Genomic DNA, 19,606 nt, shown 5'->3' with positions numbered 1-19,606 from the left:
GTAGCTTTTGCAAGGCAAGTTCCACAGCTCTGGAGCATGGTGATTGAACCTCTGGCTTCTCTCTCTTCCCAAATGGAAAACCCAAATACAGGTCTGTGCTTCACACATGCCGTAGTAAAAGTTGTAAGACAAAGCTTTTTGAAAGATTGTAAGGCAATATGAAAGCCCCTGGATGTAAGCAGACATCTGCCTGAAGTTCTCAGGGGATTTGGGTCTTTGAAACATGGAAAGGAGGTTGTGCTTTACTTCTCCCGGTTGAGACCATGAGGAATACACAAAGCCCCTGTATTATGACGCTTAGGGTAAGTTTGTCAGAAGAAGGCTCTCTGCTGGCGTGGCTGAATTGCTACCAGTACCCAGTCGCATGAGTTGAAGGATTTTTGAACTGTCCTATTATGCTTTAGGACTGTGTTGTCTTTGGAGAAATCATGCCTTTTGCCTCCAGGGTTCTTCTCAGGTGTGAGCTATCAAGAAGTCCATGGGAGCTTTGGTCCTCATTCTCTTGCTGTGTGACGCCTGCCTGTCGTGGCATTTGGCTCCATATCACTTGGCTGAGCTGCATATGTGGGATGGGATGCCTCCATACATTTGATGTCTGAACAGAGAATGGGCTATGTGCTTTTCCTGTAGCTCCCTTCTGGCCTTAAGATACCTTGCAAAATGTCAGCTTCTCTATCTTACCAAAGCAGATGGTAATGTTGTCTTCTCTCGCTGTCACTGCTTGCACTGGATACTGCAGGACACAGATGAGATGTGGGGCTGGATGCCAAAGGCCTGGAGGTTGCAGCGGTTTTCCACTCACTGCCAGTCACTGACTTCACACCAACTGCTGGGACCCCCCGGCAGATTAAGAGCCACAGGCAGAGCCCACAGATGGGTCACTCAGGTAGGCACGCTGTGGCAGCAAATTCCTTTCTCCCAGAAGCAAAAAGGTTTAATCTTGTTTGCACTAGAGATACTCTCTCAACCATGACAGACCAGTGAGGGTGTGGCCAGGGGCTGATGACCCTGTGGTGGTACTGGGTAATTGACTGTGCTCCTCTGGTCCCTGCTGGTGAGGTGGCAGGGTAGTTTTGACCCTGGGGAGGTGGTTCCTTGCATATCCCAAACTGCTCTTGGTGGATTGAATGACTGGGACACCATTTCCAAGTTACATAGATCTTACACCCAGCCAGGTGCAGCACAGACTCTCTGACCAGGGAATTTCCAAGGTAGATAGTCAAGAAGATCTGTAAAGCTAGCTAAATGTCCTGAAATAGAAGCAAGATAATATTTCCTTTCTCATCCTCTGTGGTCTGTGGGGAGGGAATAGAGACAGCCACCACTCATTTAGCAAGAGCAATTCAATTTTTAAGAAATGGGAAGAGACACTACAAAGTACTCTATGACTTAGGGTCATTTAAGCAGATAGCACTGAAGCAAAACCTATGATTAAGAGCAGCAATTATTTTTTGATACATTATTACATATTATTCAAATTCATTGCAACTGGAAAATAATGCATCTATCACATTCATTTTCTATTAATTTTATTTTAAATAAGTTCTACAATGTTATAGAGAATTTGAGACATAATTGCTAGCATGACTACCCTATCTGCAGCCAAATAAGGTTTTTTTTATTAGACTTCATTTTATAAATGAAATGTGGCTTGAAAGTTTGAGTTCAATCTGTCTCTGCTCAGCACTAAGCCATATATTGGAGAGGTACAGCATTTAAATCTTGCCAAGATACCTTTGCAACCAGAAAGGCAAGAGAAAGTTCAGTTCTGTAAAGGGAAGGCTTAGATTCTGGAGAGCAGAGCCAAATCTGTGGAGAAAATCCTAAAACTGCAAATACCATGGATTTAGATTGATCCTAATAATGCATTTTATTATTTAGATGTAATAAAAATTCAAATGACGTGAAAAATAGTAAAACCTCTAGTTTTAGAGGGTAGTGAGGGAGTGAGTTAGTGAGAGAGATTGAAGTATTTTTAGACCATGCTATATGAATGCCAATATAGATGGTAGAGTTTTGACAGCTATTCATCCAACACTTACAGAAAGACGTTAACAATATATCACTCTTCACTGCCAGCTGCAAACACATATAATCAGTCACAAATTATGTATTTACATGTTGGGAACATGAGATGTTTTATGCAATGTTATACTGAGACTGTGTGTTCAAAGATACTGAAATTAGGAGTCTCTGGCCCAATCCTGACCTCTTTGATATTTCTATTGACATCAAAAGTGAGAGCCATGTGCAAGGGGTTTAACACTGCCATCTGCAGATTGCGGCCAGATTTGCTGGGTTTTCCCACTGATACAAGACTGCTTTTTCGCTTAGTAAATCACAACAGTTAATTTGCTGCCCTTTCCTTTCACTGCTGGTTACCCAAAAGCCTGCTAGATATCCTCTGATGGAGTTTTTCTGGGAATGCTGTACTAGGTCAGTTTTGTCAAAATAGACTTTTCCCCCCCTCATGCCTCATTATTGACCTTTCCACCCACAAGGGGACTCTGAACAACCAATCTGAGTCAAATAAGCATGAGGCTATTGAAGATGATGTGCACATCCTGTGTTCTAGGATGACTTAGAAGCAGCAAAACTCAGCGCTGATATCTTCCTTGCACTTAATAAAATTGCCAGAAGGGAAATACCTGCACTGTCAGAATGACTATGTGAACAGATGAATTAGGATTAATAGATGTTTTTAATGAGCTTTCTAAATTAGTTATAATAGAAAAGGCATTATAGCATGCCTGTGTCCCCAGAATGCTACCCCAGCATGGAAAAAATGAAAAAGAGCCAAGATTGGACACAAATGACTTTATATAAATACGTAGTTTGAACAACAGAGAGAAAAAACTAGGAGAGTCTGAAAATCACTGCATGGAAGAGCTAATTCCAAAAGTGACATCAATGGGATACCTTAATAAGGATGAGATTTGTCTGCACCAAAACACAGAACCTGCTGCAGGAATCTGTGAACCATCAAAAAGCTGAATAGGAAAGTCCATGTGGCACAGTGTAAAGCTGTGGGAAGTTACCAGCTTGGGCTTCTGTCTGGGATATGCGGCATTGGTACTGCCCTGAACCTGAGGTGTATAAAGATCTGCCTTTTGCACTGTCAGCTTTGGAGTCTGATCACGTCACCACACCATACTTCTACTGCTATTGTGGGCAATATCTGCAGGAGAGATAGAGAGCCAGGCAATTTCCATTCTATTGCAAGCTCTGGTGACTGTCTACCGTGTGACATTTAACACAAATTGTTTCAGTTCTTTGTTTTCATATCTAAAATTAGGATAAAAGAATAATCATATCCCTTTGTAAAATGTATCTGATTTTTACAAAAAACCCCTCATATTTGAATCACTCTGTTTACTAATTTATTCTTGATAAAGATTCTGAGTAAGAATTTTAATTAATAGAGAGAATAAGTAAATAGTGAGGGTTGAAATAAATAAGTTTTGACAAGTTTCACAGTCTATCCATTCTGATATTAAACTGTGTACTTGTCTACCTCAGAGAGAATGCTGTAACTTTACAAGAGAGTTTATTTTTGAGAGGGAAGAGCAGACCACACAAATGAGATATTAATATTTTCTTCATTACAGCAAGGTCACATACAACTGCATTTTCAAAACCCAGGTGTTCTGCACTTTAGGCAGTAGGTGCTCAAATACATCTCTGCATGCTGCTCTGGCCAGGAGTTTTCAACAGTTATCTTTAATGCTGATCTCTTCTAAAAATATGACCATATAATTACATGCTCAGATACTAAGGATTGTGACGATGGTGACTGGAGGCATGTGTACTGGTTCCCTGCTGGACACTTGGAAATTAGCAGTCCTTGCCTTTACTTCTCAACGGGATTGCTGCAAACATTGGCCTGTCGTTACAGATGGCTTCCTTATTCTCTGCCTAGCAGCAACAGAAAAATGATGCGCCCAATTACTGGTGCCACTTACAAAAAAGTGCACAGTTCATTAGTTTGAATGGGCGTGCAGTTCTGACCCAGTGTGTCATTTACATATTATAATCAGTCATTAGCATATGCTAATCACAATCCTGAGCCTTGCTCTGGCACTTCTAAAAGATGCCGGATGATACTCTGTAGATGCTGCTATCATTGGCTATGCTCCGAATGCAGGCTCCTGCTTCAAGCAGTAGACTGGGCTGGTTGGCTCCAAGCTTGGTAGCAGGAGAAGTCTGCTTGTCTCTCTGCAGGAGGGACTGCTAAATCAGGTTCAATTGCAAGTAGAGGCTCTTTGAAGGAAAGGATGTTGCATGAGGGCAAAGCATATTTCTGAGGACAAGTCATAACTGGCAACCCTCTGTGATCTGCAAGAGAAACAAGTTGAAAATGGATGGAGACCCACAGACCTTTCCTAAACATGACACCAGTGTCTAGTCCATTCAGCAAGTAGATACTATCAGAAAAAAGGCAAAGTGCCAAATCCCTGGAGTGGCAGTTGAAGTTCTGTATTGCAGACCTTGCAAGTGCCCTGAGTAAAATCAAAACATGTTGAAGCTGAATTTCTCCCATGCCCCACACTTCTAAAAATGTTTCCAATTTGGCTCACTTCTCTTGGGGTCTAGTCTACAAAGTTTCATCTACATTTGCTGTAGCTCCTCCCTGGCTTACCTTCTACCTGCCACCACAGAGCAGAGAGCAGGGAACACTGTCTGCCCCTCACATCCTGAGGGAGAAGGATTTTTTTGCTTCCAGCTGAGCCCACTGAAGTGCTTTGGCTGCCTTCTAGGATGGAGTCACTTCCAGCAAGCCCCTTGATTTCCTTGAGATTTCAGACTGTCCCCATTGGTTCTAACTAGTGGAGTTTCTTAGATAATTTACCTATTGGGTTTGACCAGAGCCTCTCACCTTTCCTTCCTGAGGTATATCTGCCATACCAAGTAGCATCTTTCCTATTAAGAAATATGTCTAGCAAGCACGAGAGCTAAGCATGGGAACTGGAATTCAGGGGCGATCACCTAAGCAGAAATGTTGCTGATGTTTTCTTTTCCTTGCGTTGACCAGGGGAGTAGAGCAAGGCAGTATCATCTGCTGTTCTCATACCTTTTGAGGAACTGTTCCTTCTACAGGCTGAAAGCTCTGGGCGCAGCTGTACATTTCTTCTACTCCATGCTTGCAGCTGTCTCCAACTGAATGGTCTCTCCTATCACCATGGCTGTCTGAGTAAGTATGGAAGGTGAAGCATGGTAGATAACTGGTTGCATACACAAATACAGAGCAACCAGTCCTTCCAGCCACACTTGCCTCTCCTGTGTAATGGGTGGGGAGCTGACTGGAAGTGGTACTCACCATGTGCTCAGGGCTGCAGCTGCAGGATATCACCTTCCCAGCTCCTGGTGCCCCTGCCCACCATCTCTTTTGCCAGGAGAGAGAACTCTCAATACTCAGAAATTACATGTTGAACACTTACTAATCATGGGATATGTAAAATCACAGGATATTAAAACTAGCATATTCTTTGTGCCTTATGGTTCTGGAACCGCCAGGGGCCAGGGTCTCCAGGGCTTTTCCCAATAGCATTACAGATTGCTGGACAGGAGGAAGGAAGAGAGGAAGGGAGAGCTCTCACACAAATCTATTGACTTCAGGGACTGGGGTGCAAGAAAACAGACAACAACTGCTGTGGAATTGATTAAAAAATTTGGCAATGCTGCACATGTTTTTGTCTGTGGGCAGAATAAAACATGCTAACAAGGGCTGAGCCTAGCTGAAGCTTTAATTCCTTTCTGTTGGATAATTTTTTTCTAATTCCTCCTGATCCGGATCTCCATTCTGTTATGCAGAGCCACCCACTAAAACATTTTTTCTGTGCGTTTTCATATTTGACTCTGGATTTGCTCATCCTGCAAATTTACTGCCCGCTACTAGAGAGGATGGCTGTTACTACATGACTTTTCATGCAGGTTTCACTGCAGCTGTAGTATCCTGTTTTTCAAACAAACTTCTATCAAGTAGAAGTGATTAGCCAAATTAATGTGAAGTTAATGTCCCAAAGCAGCACAATTTGTTCTCAGAACTTCACGCGACATTTAGCTAACAGCTCAAAGAAAGGGTTCCATTTGATAAAGCGATCAGAAAGAGTCACAGCAATGAGCTCAGATATGCAGGGCTTGGTATAGCTTTTTCACTATCATAAATTAAAGAATAAGTATCAAATAATGTATTTAGCCAGGCAAGCATATGAAAAAATCCCCTCAACTTGCAAAGTTTCTTGCTGTTTCCATGGTGCATCTTGATAATGGCAGCTCTGAAGGCCACCAGCAGAGAACAGTGCAGGGAAAGGAGGGACTGGTTAGGCTTGGGAAGGCCAAAATGCCAAAATTGATGTAAGGGTCTAGGTCCTTCACCTGTTAACACCAACAGGCCTTTAATAATACAGCTCACTGCTTATCCTTATGCAGTAGCCTTTCACTTATGCAAACCTATGTCCAAATATTTGGAGCAATACAAATCTGTTGTAGGACAATGGATGTCTGTTTCTGGAAGGGCTCTCAGAAGAGCCTACCCTAAAGGATGCCAAGCACTTAATAGCGATCTTTCTCACAGAATAAATCCACGGAGAACAAGACCAGGATGGCAGTTTTTGTGCAGGTGCATTGCGTGAGCTGCCTGGGGAAGCACGCACAACACCTGCTCAGGCACTCCTGACTGGAGTTGAACCACTGCAATTAGTCCCTCATTTTAATGAGCACCAGACTCAGTCACATCTTTTTTTAAATCACCCCCTGGTGATTTTATCCTTTGAAGTGCTGTTAATCCTCCACTACCAGGAAGATTGTGAGGAAATGGCTCACAGCACTAGCACTTAGGTGTGCTGGGCACCTTACAGACCAAGGCAGGTCCTTGTAGCTTCTTGTTTATGGTTTTTGGTGTCTATTTTGCCTGCAAACGGGACTCTCAGAGGGATCATCCCTGGTTGACTGATGACTGTTTGAACTGGAATGGCCCAAGATGTCAGCTTGGCCATTCCAGATGGGTGGGTTTAGATTAACTCATAGAAATCTCCTCTCAGTTTAGGCAAGTGTCTTCTTTACAAGGACAACTCCATATTTTTTAAATTCAGGCTTCACATTTGTCCTGTGTTCCTAGGACTCATAATGCAACTTTGAATGGCATGGCCCATTCACTTCAGCTAATGCAAATAAAGTATAAAAAGGCTTTCAGTCTAGTAAGTGTCTGGAAGATGACTGTCTGTCTGACAAGCAGAGCTACTCTAGCACTTCAGCATTAAAGAAATCCTGTATTCCAGTATTCCCTCAACTACAAAACCAGCAACTTTGTGGGGAGCTTTTAGGAACATATTCCATGCTCAGCTGATGCATATTGGGCTAGAACCAAAAAGTGATTAAACACTGAAATTAGAAGCCTATTAAATAAGCTGGGATCCCTAGAAAATCAGTGCACAGCTTATTGTAAATTTGATTATGATTTTTTTAGCACTAAGTAGACAAAATTACTGTTAATCACATGTAAATTGAGATACTGGAACTAATCCACTGAAATTAGTGGGATTTTTGCCATTGATTTCCAAAAGAGCAGGATTGGGCCTGCTCTGAGCAAAGAAGGGCAGGTGGAAAATTAACATCTTGAAGAAGGAAGACTTAGGCCAGGTCTCACTATCAAAATGATGGATGGCTCAGTAAGTAACCAAACCTCTACTCTGTTTCTCTCCCTCAAGAAAGCATCATTAACTGAAAATCCATGCCAAGCTCAAGAACCACTTCTACTGAAAAAAAAAGAAAACAAGAGGAAAAAAAAAAGAAAAAAAAGGATAAATTTTGTTAGCATGGTGTATTAATATCAAAAGTCAAAACCAGAAACTTAACTTGCTGAAGATGTGCAGATTAAATGTTTGGGAGCTGGCACAAGGAGTAGAAAACTAGCTTGCAATGGGGTGTCAATAGAAAGGTTGTATTTGCTGGAAGTGCTGCTCTGGGATGCTCTGGTGTTTTCTTCCTGCCATGGTCAGATGGTATGGATAATCTGCAGAGACAGTGCAGCCTTAAGAGATTCATAGCCTGAATCTATGCCCCCCCTTACCAGGGGCATAGATTTATTAAGAACAGCTAATATGTCCAGGTGATGTAGGCAGAATTAGAAGAAAAATCAGCTGCATTTTAGAAAGAACAAGTGCAAGCTAAAGAAAGACTTTTTTTTTTTTCTTTTTTTTGCTACCTAGAATTTAGCTTTAATTTGTATTTACTTCCTCTAGCATTTGAGAATAAGAAGCATAGTTTATGAATCAATTATTGATGGTGCTGTAGTCCCCTCCACGGCAGGCCAGAATGCACAAATGGCCTCTGCACTTTTAAGGTACAACCATCCAATATTGATCACCATTTCCTGCACTGTTTAACCTCATGGACAAATCATTATTAACTCACATGTATGGAAGCAGAGATTTCCTAATTCTCCTTTCCCCTTTTCCTGGACAAAGCACAACGACCAAGGGCAGAATGAGGACAGAAGTTAATAATCACTCTAAGCTGCCTCTGCACCATATTCTCAGGCTACTGGAGATCTTTGGCAAGAATTCATCTTGAGACTGGCTCTGCACTGCTCCAACTGAGCCCTCATTCCTGAGGACTCATTTGAGCAACAACAGCCATCGGCCAAGGCTTACCAGTCACGCTGTTCCGTCTGTTTTCTCCTGTTGCATATGCCAAAACCTGATGGAAGTGTCTTTACCCAGCCTGAGAAATTCCTTACATAAGGTAAATTCTCCAGAGGACCTTTATGCATGATTTACAGCATCATTATGCTATCATGCAGCCATAAAACCCATAAAGGCCCAAGCACTGAAACCAAGGCTCACACAGATGCATGCTTTCCTCTAACCGCTCCTGTGCCTCCAGAAAACGTGCAGCAGGAACTGCCTCTCCCTGCCTTTCCCTGCCTCTCCCTGCCTCCACAACCCACCACCACACCCTGGCAGGTCACAGTGTGTTGCCAACCAAATGCATATTGTATGCGATGCCCCTGAGGGAGAAGAGGGCTGAAGAGCTCCTGGCAGATGTGGGTGTACCTGCGATATGGCAAGGTGACAGAGGTTGCATCCAAGTGCCATGGCTCTTCCCTTATCATGTGATGCTAGAAAGTTTTCTCCTGCCAGTAGATAAACCACTGCACAGTCTCAGCTGTCAAAAAGAGAAGCAGACTGAGAGTCTTGGCAACCGTGAATTAAACGCGACTGCTCAGGTACTGTGTTATGACAAGCATATTTCCATCCATTATTTTCAGCTACCCAACAAGAAATCATTTCAGTATCACTGGCTAACTCTATATACTCATTCATTTGAATATAATGACTTCAGTTTCATCCAAAGACTTAAAAGTCCTCTGGGCAAATTGGGTATTTTAAAAAAAAGTCTTTGTGAATTGAAAAATTTAGTAGCCATGGTTGATTTCCCATTTTGATGGGTACATTGCTTCCTTAGCTATCTCTCAGGCAGAGTATATCACCTGAAGTGTGAAGTTCTATAAGCACAAATTATTCCTGATACTGAGATGCCTTCTTTTTTTCCCCCTAATTAGTAAAGTTAATTTGATTTAAATGGCAGTTCTGCTGAGGTACTGGTATTTATTCTGCTTTCAATACATGAACATTCTAAAAATGCTTTCAAAATATTAAATGAAGCTGTAAGTTTCCTGTGGTCAAGCAAAAAATAAACCCCCACAAATTATTACTTGAGCATATTATTCCCAAACATTTTTGAGAGGGCTTCTTGGCTTTCTTTACATGCTTTGATTTTTTAAGACTAATGACTTCTCTCATGTGGCAGAAAATTTCAAGTCTCAGCTATGAAGACCCAAGAAAAACATAAACCTCTTTATGAGAAACATGTTATCCTAAGACAATCTTTTTCAGTCTGGTGTGCTTGCAGACTCCTCTGGGTCCCAGCACTCCTATTTTGGGGACTAGGAAGGGTAAGCAAAACCAGCATGCCCTCTGCCAATAGGTTTTCATTTGCTGCGCAGAGATCCACATCTTCAGTGATAAATCCTTAAGGGTCCACAAATTGAAAAATGTTGAAAATCACCGCCCTAGGAATTGTGCTCATACCTTGGAGCTATCTTTGCTAATTGGGCAGAGCTGACAAGCAGGTCCAATATGGTGAAGAGAGATCCCCAGATTATTAACAACATGATGGCATCTGGAAGTTTTGTAGAGCAATAGAGGCACAGCTCTAATCAAGCACTTTTTCAGCCTCTTGTATAGCCCATCTGTTACGGATTTAGCATATTATATATAATGCCCTCAGCAACTGACTTTGATGTATGTTCAACTGTGAAATTTCTTTTGTAAGTAACGTAAAGAAATTTTGGTTTATTATCTGCTAGGTCCTTAGAATGGAATCTCTGCAACAGTCACCAAAATAAATGATCTATGTTTTCAATATCTATGAAATATTGGTATCAGATGGAATTACTCTGTTATCTGAAGATCATGGAGATTTTTTTCTGGATTTCACTAGAATTCTAATCTTGGCCAAACTCTGCATAAGACAAAGGAGATGTGTTAAACTTAGGGTACTGAGATTTTAGATGAAAAATGGAAGCAATGTGGTGCAAACATAACTATGTTTCTATTGATACAAAATGATTTATTGTAAATATTAGAACACATTTTATTGCAAAGTATTGAAGCAGCCTGGCCATTTTTATTCCCTTTTGATTTGTGCACCATAAAATAAGTGTAAGGGATGAACTGGATGAATTCCAGTTTGGGAAGTTACATTTTGCTTGACCCTAATTTCACCTGGCAGTGCCAAAAAAGAAGGAAAAAATGCCTCCAGTCCTAAATAATTCTCTGTTGCTGTAATTCTTAATCAGTAGGTACATATGATTTTCTTTAGTTCTGGGAAAAACAGATCTTTCTTTGCAGGTCTCTTTATTAAGTTATAAAGCTTTCATTTTCTAGAATAAAAAACATTCTGTAAATACAAAACAACTGCTTTGAGAAGCCCTTATTTCTTTCTAAGCTAGTCTACACCTTCATTACCTGATAGTAGTGCAATATAATCTCTGTCTCTTCAAATTTGTTTTCAATGTTTTACTTAGTGGGAAGTTGCTTCCTGTTCTGGTTTGGGTCAAATTTGGGAGGAAACCTCTGAAAGGGTCCCTCTAGAAAACAAATTCAAGCCCATTTGGGAGACATAAACCTCCTTCGAGAAAAGTGGAAAAAACTGTTTTAACAAGAAAAGTATTCGCAAACATGGTAAAATGAATAATATTAAACAATGGAACCTATCATTGTTCTGAAGAGATGGCAAATTCAGAGAGTCCTTTCCATGGAGTGTAGCTCAGCTCACTCAGTCTTACCAGTCCCTGCTGCACTGGAAAATGCCATGTCCCAAGACCAGGTGGGCCACAGGTGTGAGCTCTCAATGTTTGTCTGGGTTTTCAGTCCAGAGCAGGGACAATCAGTTCCAAGAAAAAGAAAAGCTACAGTCCAGGGAACTTCTTTGGCTCAGCTAGCTAAAGAAACTAACTAAAAGCAAAGAAGAGCTCTTTCTCTCAGTATGTGCTGCAGACAGCACAGTCCGTGTGAAGGACGTGGGGCAGCAAGTGCAGTTTCTGCAAACAAGCTCTGCACTTCATCTCTCCCCCTTTGCTCTCAGAACCAATCTTAAGGGTGCAGAACTTAATATCCAGCAAAAACAGAACAAACAACTCTGGATACATGCATCATAAAGTCATCCCAGGACACTTCCCTTGCTCTTCCTCAACCAGAATTTTCCTTTCATTCACAGATGACTTGTCTGGATTGGGTGTGTGGCAGATTGGGCAGGATTTCAGCATTTGTTCCTTAGGAATGCCATGGCACCTCAAGGACAGTTGCCAAATGCCACTGTGCAAAGGTCAGGAGACTATCCCCAGGCTCCTGACAGTGGCCTGCAGAACCTGGTAGAGCATTTTGCTGGTCCAGGGGCTGCTCAAGCCTGTGAAGTGCTGAGCTCCACGGACTGGGAATGCCTGTTCAACGTGAGGAGGCTTCAGCAAGTGGATTTCTTCATGTAGCTGTGTCAGGAAACTTTTTCCTTAAGCTTTCAGGAAGGCTGAATTGCTGTGATCTCGTGTGTTGTTCCCCACCATATCCATCTGTGCTCCTGTTACAGTGCTAGGAGCAGGTGACAAAGGAGTGTGAGGACTACGTGCCACACGCTGTCAAGGGCCCATGCAGGCCACCAGGCCATGCACATGTGCTGTGGGCACGTGGCGGTGTCAGAGAGGAGCACACAGCCCCAGCACCATACTGGGCACTTGCCAGGATGATTTCAGCAGCTCTCACAAATTTGCCTTCTTAACACCAATGGTCATCAAATGGAGATTAATGTAAACTGTTGTTCATATTCCTACAGAAGGAGGTCCACCAAGACTTAGGGCTAGACTGCCCTTCCAAGGTTGCTTTATATCCAGTTTTAATTTCCCTGAAGCTAAGTCACATTAACATATCTCCATCTTTCTTCCTTAATGATGCAATCCAACAACTTTATTGAAACTTAAAAAAATAAGAATAAATTATGCACTCACTGCTTAATTTTTGTATGTGTGTTTTTATTGTTTACCTGTAAACCAGGGCAGCTTTGCACTGGAAAATGTCACCAAGTCACTCACTGTGCTGAGTACTTACATTCATTTGGATATAATGGACTTTAAAATTGCCCAGTTTTGATTTACAGACATAAATTAGTAATAAAAATGTCTATTACTTTAAATACTTTGCATAGATAATTAAATTGTAAAGGGGGCTATAAATGGATGGGAAGAAGAGAATATGTTCCCATTAATATGTATGCATTTTTCTGGTTTCAGTTATCTTCCTGTAAATTTTTTGAATACAGGATACCTGATAAAGTTCTTGTCTTTCACAAAGAAACTCTGTGCATATCCCATTTAAATCATCTGAACAACATCCACACTTAAAGAAATATGTCAATATTAATTCATGATTTTACAAAAAATAACAATACAAAAATGTATGTATAGTCTTGTGTGGCATTTCCTTATGCTCCAAGTTCATAAATTAATATTAACCCCAAAATTCAAGAAAACTGCAATAGAGATGTACTCACACTGCTGACAGAAAACTGAAAAACTTGCAAAGATCAGTATCGTAGATTTTCATGTGGGGAAGGGTTTTGCAAAGAGATAGTATCGACTTTCAAGCATCCTCTCTGTGGGCAGTGGCAAAACAAGAACAGAAATTGCTTATGACATGCCTTAAAGCTCAGAAAGTTTTTGAAGGGATCTGTTAATCTGAAACAAAGCAAGAAAAAAACACTGAATAACTGATTTTTACTCCAGCAAAAAACTATTTTGGGGATCTGTTCATCTGAAACAAAGCAAGAAAAAAAACCACTGAATAACTGATTTTTACTCCAGCAAAAAACTATTTTATTTTGGGTTTTTTTTTTGTCCACTAGGTGTTATTCAGGGGTTGAGTACCAAACAATCAAAGATAAATTAAGCCATTCACTCTCAGGAACTTCAGAAGTGAAGCGGTACAGTGTTGGTGATAACCAGCTAGTCTTACATGAAGTACATTTCCTTGCTTTCATAGGAAGATCACAAAAAGAGACAATTTTATCCAGTTCACTAATTAAATTAACAAGATGAGTGAGTATACATTAATAATACATAAATGAGATGCTTTTCACCTCCATCATGACAAAATTTTATGGGCTTTTAAGTATTTATTATGGTGAGGTCTCAATATGAAATATAGCTCCTGGGACCCAAAGTCAAATTTAGGGCTCTGATTTTCCACCCACATTCCTCCAGTCCTTATGGATGCCAATCACAATTCCTGTGCATGCTATTAGTTAAATAACACTGTGTACAATATCCCATAGTAGAGTGGTAGAGTGCTGGAATTATCTCCAATGTGTGCTTATCAATATTTGAATCCTTTTTATCTTTCTGGATCTAGCCGAACACTGTATAAGTACATCCTGGCTGGCTCAAACTGAATGTGTCTCTAGCCAGTAGCCTGTGGTTGACAAAGCCAAATAGGGGATGCTTATGGGAACAATTCAAGAAAGTGTGAAGGGATTAAATGGTGTTTGCTCTGGGAGATACTCTTAAGCTCTGACGTGGTGGTGTGGGGTTGCTTGGTTGCTTGTTGTCCACATGGCCTCCTACAAAGTCAGCAGAAATAGTACCACAGGGCTGAGGCTGCATCTCACTAGTGTTTTGGTTGAAAGTAGTAATCAGAGTTTTACAGAATTTTCAGTTGTCTTGTTTTACCATCTACTGGCTTGATTCACAGTGTGGCTTCGGATTTCTTTGAGAGCAAACTAAATAAGAAACTCTCCTCCTGGTTTGTATTAGATGCCCTCAAAACCGAGATGGAGTCACGAGGCTACAAATAACTAACTGGTGCTTTGAATGGCTTTGAAACACGGGCATGATAAGGAAGTTTTAACCCAAAGGACCAGGCTGAATCTAACCTGAAAAAAAATCCTGTAACTGTATATAGTGTAAATGCAGAGACTTCAATACCAATCTCTCAGGCTATAACTGAGAGGGCAAAGCTGCAATTCTTTCTTGAGCTACTGAGCTGCAAACCAGGCTCTTTCCACTATCTTTGTTGAAATAGACTTTAGCATAAGGAACTCCATAAAACCCGGTACTGATGGGAATTCATGAACCCATGTAGCAGCAGTTAATATTAAACAATATTACCTACATATCCATCTCTCAGACATAATTTTAGAAGCTGCCATCTTCTTGTTCACTGAAATAAAATTTAGCTAAGAAGTGTATAGCCACAAAATGAAAAAGGACAAAGCTCTTTTTTTTCCTCTCAAATTGCTCTACACAGTTTACCAATTAGTTTCATTGACATTGAATTTATTGAAATCCTGGATACTTTCAGTGATAATGATGAGTCAACTGATAAAATTAGATTAAATAGTATTTATACATCAGGGCAGTGGGTTTCAGGTACTGGTAATTACCTAATAACCTGCTTCAGAGAGGAGGAAATAAAACCACAGAAAAAAAGGGACTGCCCAGTTACAGAGTGGTTGCAGAGTTCCCTTTCCAGTCACATCCTGGACCTCAGAATTCTCTTGTGTGGCATCTGGCACATGTGGGAGGGTGTATGTACAGGCACACTGGCACGTAACCATCCAGAAACCAGCTGATAATGCAGGGATGTATTGTAAGCTACTGCTGCTCTGAGCAGCAATAACTAGCTGTCTGGTTTAGGGAATTGTAGGGCACCAATCACTGTAGAATCTAAGTGCCAATAATGCTTAACATTTATTTTACACTTTACAGAGTTAAAGTGCTGTAGGAACATTAGGTAATTAATTATTGCATCTCCCTTGTGACATGGGTCGGTTGGTAAGCATTAGTCCCATGTTACAGATAGGAAAACTGAGATGCAGGGTTTTCCCCTTCTATTTCTCTATTGTATTCCATAAAGCTCCAGACACTCTCTAGAGGAGTTTTCTGCAACTTACTTGCCCAAAGTCACTACTCAAGTTGGGGTTCTGAGCAGTAATATAAAATGTGACTTCAGGTTTTTCTCTCTTGCTCAACCCTCCACACACAACGCAGCCTGTTTCTGGATGGTAAAGAGACTGTTACATTGCACACACACACACAAAAAGCAAACCAGTCAGAACTAGAGCAGCAAACCCAGTGCTCTGACAGATCTGCTCAGTCAGAACTCCAAACAACTAATCTGGGCACTCTGCTCCTCTACTACAGGTTTCCTATATAGCTCCAGAAAGAGGGTAGATCAGCAATGCCTTTTGAACAGGCATCCAGAGGCAACTGGAGAGCCTTGCAAGAAAGGTCAGCTGTGCTTCTCAGTTAACCTGCTGCGTGGGAAGACCAGAGTGGTGACAGGATTGGGATATTTGCAAACTCAAGAGTATTTGTCAAATCCTTCCATATCATTCAGCATTCAAGTCACTGGAAGAGGCCCTAAAGTCCAAACACTGACTTTTGTTGCAAGAATGCAATTTTGTTGCATGTTCTAGCAGAAATCAGATTTCCATTGGGCTAGAGGCTTTTTTTGGGAAGAGCTGTCAGGGTCTTGCAAGAACTTGCTAGAATAACCAAAACCTTCTCCATGTTTGGTGTTTTTAGAAGAGAAAGTAATCCATCCTTTGACAGTAAATGCAGAATCCCTGTATTTTAGACCTGTACAGATTATGTTTGGAATTGGGAAAGGGTCGGTCCCAAGAATTTAGCAATCATAAGTCAAGTTGCAAATAATCTGATGAATACTGGGTTGTTGTTTGCTAGTCACCTTTTGGTAAGCCCAGGTAGTACTTTCAGCCTCACCTTGCAGTTATTTGCACTGAACATGATTTAGCTTTTTTCATTCTTAGCTGCGAGTCTGATCTAATCACATGCTTCTAACAGTTGATGTTTCAAGAAACCCCCAGGATTCACAAGACCCGGCAATTTCAAAATGCAATTCATAAAGCTAATTGCAATTCTTCATGTAAGTAGAACTAATTATGTCTATGTACTTGACCTTTAAACACCAGTTTTGTTTTCTCTCTGAGACATTTGTGGTTTTAATTTCTTCACCTCTTTGTTTATTGTTCTTAATCAAATTGTGCCCTCAAGTGATTAAAAACTCAAATTAGGGTTTGTACTTTTCTTTAAGTATGTGATGGAAAGAAGAGGGTTAATGCAAACACTTTCAAGGCAATATTTAAAATGTTTAAATTATTAGTTTGGCTGATTTAACTATTTCTTCAAAGCGCTAATAAAACAAATATTGTATTATGCTAGTAGAAAAGACCCAATGAGGAGAGTTTCCCTATAAAATTGTTACAGATAATGTAATAGCAAGGTGCCTTCCCTAATTAAGCAAGGTGTAAATCAAAAATAAATAATGAAGAGTGCACTTGATTTGAAAAATCACTTTAAATAACATAAAGTCTAATCAGTAGGAAAGGCAAGCTTATAAAAAAGAATTTAACATTGTTTTCTGGCAGCAGCCTTTGAAAAACCACTTCTGGTAGCCTTCCCTGGCATTCACAAAATATTGGCAGCCTTGGCAAACTGGCAGGAAAGAAGAGGCAGAAATTATCTAATTTAAACCTCTGAATCATTGCGTGTGGGTTCCGCCAATCTTTGCGCCCTACCCTTGGGTTCTCCTGCACTGTCCATCACTGCTGTCCTGGGGATTGGGCTGGTGCCTGCAGATAATGAATACTGCTCCCCTCATTTCATCTCATCTATCAAGGCGGAAATGCGAAATACTGTACGTGTGTCTCATCCTGCCTCTTACCATCAATGTAACCATGAAGCAGTGTCAGCGAGGGGGAGGCATGGATGGATGGATGGATGGATGGATGGATGGATGGGCTTGGGCTACTCTCCTTCCTGACCTGGTGCGTCTACCAGAAAGATGACACCACTTGCTGTGGGCAAGTTGTAATATGGTTTGTTTAATAGGGTAAATCATGCTTTTATCACTGGAAATAAGATGTGGCGGAGACACGTTGTCATGGTTACTTAGCCATTTTCCCCAGAGTCACCACACCAGTGTCCCAGAGGGGACATAATTCTATTTCATGCATATGCATGAGGCTAGCAGGTGCTTTGGCACTTTAATTATATATTTTTTAAATGGCTAACTGTAAAATTGTGACAGACACACAGAGTAAAAAGGATAAGAAATGGGCTTGGAAAGCATGCAATAGGATTTTAAAGAAAATGAAAAACATGGTCCAGGTTTCTGAAAGTCAATGCCAGAATTTAAAATAAATAAATATGTTTCCTAATTATTTAGGAAAGTGAAGGAGATAATGAAAGTTAAAATCCCCAGGTAGGAGGGTATGTGAAAGAAACTTTGCAGAATTGATTTCTTCTATGCAATTTTTCCATAGGAAAGCTGCTCAGCTCTTGGAAATGGCAACAAGAATTGGAGTAAAAAAGACAGGATTTAATAAAATATTAATAACTCTTAAATAATTCAGAAAAGCCCCCCAAACAACAATAAAACATGTAACTACAAAAAAAATTGGCAAATGATTGGTATCATCCGATGACTCCTTTCATGAGTATTCAAGAGCTTTGGTAAGTTAGCGCACTTTGTTTAGTTGCGGTCTCCCCATGTTACTCATGACCCACAAGCTCCTGCTGTCCCAGATGTTAATTATTGTCCTTCAGTGCTTTTTAGCTCAGTACAACAAAAAGTACAGCTTTAAGTCAAAATAACCTATAAATACAAGGATTTCCCAAAGTGTCTTCAGATACATCAGCTGCTGTGTAATTACTGTGTATTCAAATATTATACAAGTCTGTGCATGTTTTTACAGGTAACTGATTAAACATTGGCTAATGAGTCCGATAGTAAGAGGAAGAAAAAAAAAATCTGTAAAACCTCTGCATAGTGATACCTGTTGGACACAAAAGGTTCATGCTGAAATAACAAACCTTTACAACTAGTTTGCCTTATATGTGTCTCTCACCACTGAAACATAACTGATTATGTTAGGGATGTTTTGGACTGGACCAAAGATTTCTGGAGTTGACAAGAATAAACCTATTCACAGAAGGTGAATAAGCCATGAAGAATTTTTCTGAATTGTATCCCACGTCTTTTTTTCCTGTACCTCTTATATTGGGTTGGGGAACCATTATGTAATGTAAAATGTCGAAACTTCAAATTTATTTTTTATTTGGTGGGATTGAAAATGAGTCTCTTCACTATTTTTGTGAGTGACTTCAAGTCAGATGAGGCATTATTTTGTTTGAGGACATTCACTTGGGATTTGAGATGGTTTTATTCTGTTACTTGGATATATAGAGACATATGATCTGTCTCTCTCTTTCTCTACATTTCTCATTCTTCCAGCCTTATGTTTGCCAATATTGATATGTTTCCATAAAACATTTTCCTTTTAACAGAAAACTGCATGCAAGTGAATGATTTTTCAGATCTTTTAACTCAATCTACTTTTACGTTCTCAAGCATCTTTTGTTAAGAGAATCATATCAGGCTCTGCGTTCATGGGCATTTGGCTCACATTCAGCAGAGTATTGTAGAGTTGTTTTTAAGTCAGGTCACCTCACAGGACCTGCAAACAGATTCAAGAAAGAGGAAGGAAGAAGCAGGGTTAGAAAGAAGAATGAGTTTCTTACATCAAGAAAAATGTTTGTGCAACTGCAAGTTTTGATAGAGCAATAAAAACATGGCCTCTGAAACACTTTACTTCTGAAGCAGCTTTGACTATTCCCAGCTCCTTCTTTGCCCAGTAACTGCTATTCCAGATTGAATTCAGGAGGCACAGGAGCCAAACAAGTCATATTTATACTCAAGGTGAGAAACATCCATAATCAATTGAAGTGTGGACTGAAAATGTTAAGAAGCATTGTTTTGCCCTGTTGGAGGTTTGCTTAAATGTTTATATGGGGAATGTTTCACAACACAGCATGTTATGCTCACACAGGTTTTGATATAGTCTAAGGCTCAGTGTTCATTATGAGAGTTCTTCTCCAGGAAAAAGAATCTGTAAAAATATCTCAAGGTATAGACATTTTTTGAATGTTAGAAGCATTTTCTTAACTCTGTTGTGGACTTGAAGCCTAGGAAGT

Source organism: Pyrgilauda ruficollis, unplaced genomic scaffold, assembly GCF_017590135.1.
Source record: "Pyrgilauda ruficollis isolate IOZ18807 unplaced genomic scaffold, ASM1759013v1 scaffold41, whole genome shotgun sequence".
In the NCBI taxonomy this organism is placed as follows: domain Eukaryota; kingdom Metazoa; phylum Chordata; class Aves; order Passeriformes; family Passeridae; genus Pyrgilauda; species Pyrgilauda ruficollis.
The sequence above is the reverse complement of the archived record's forward strand: the minus strand, read 5'-3'. Positions refer to the sequence as shown.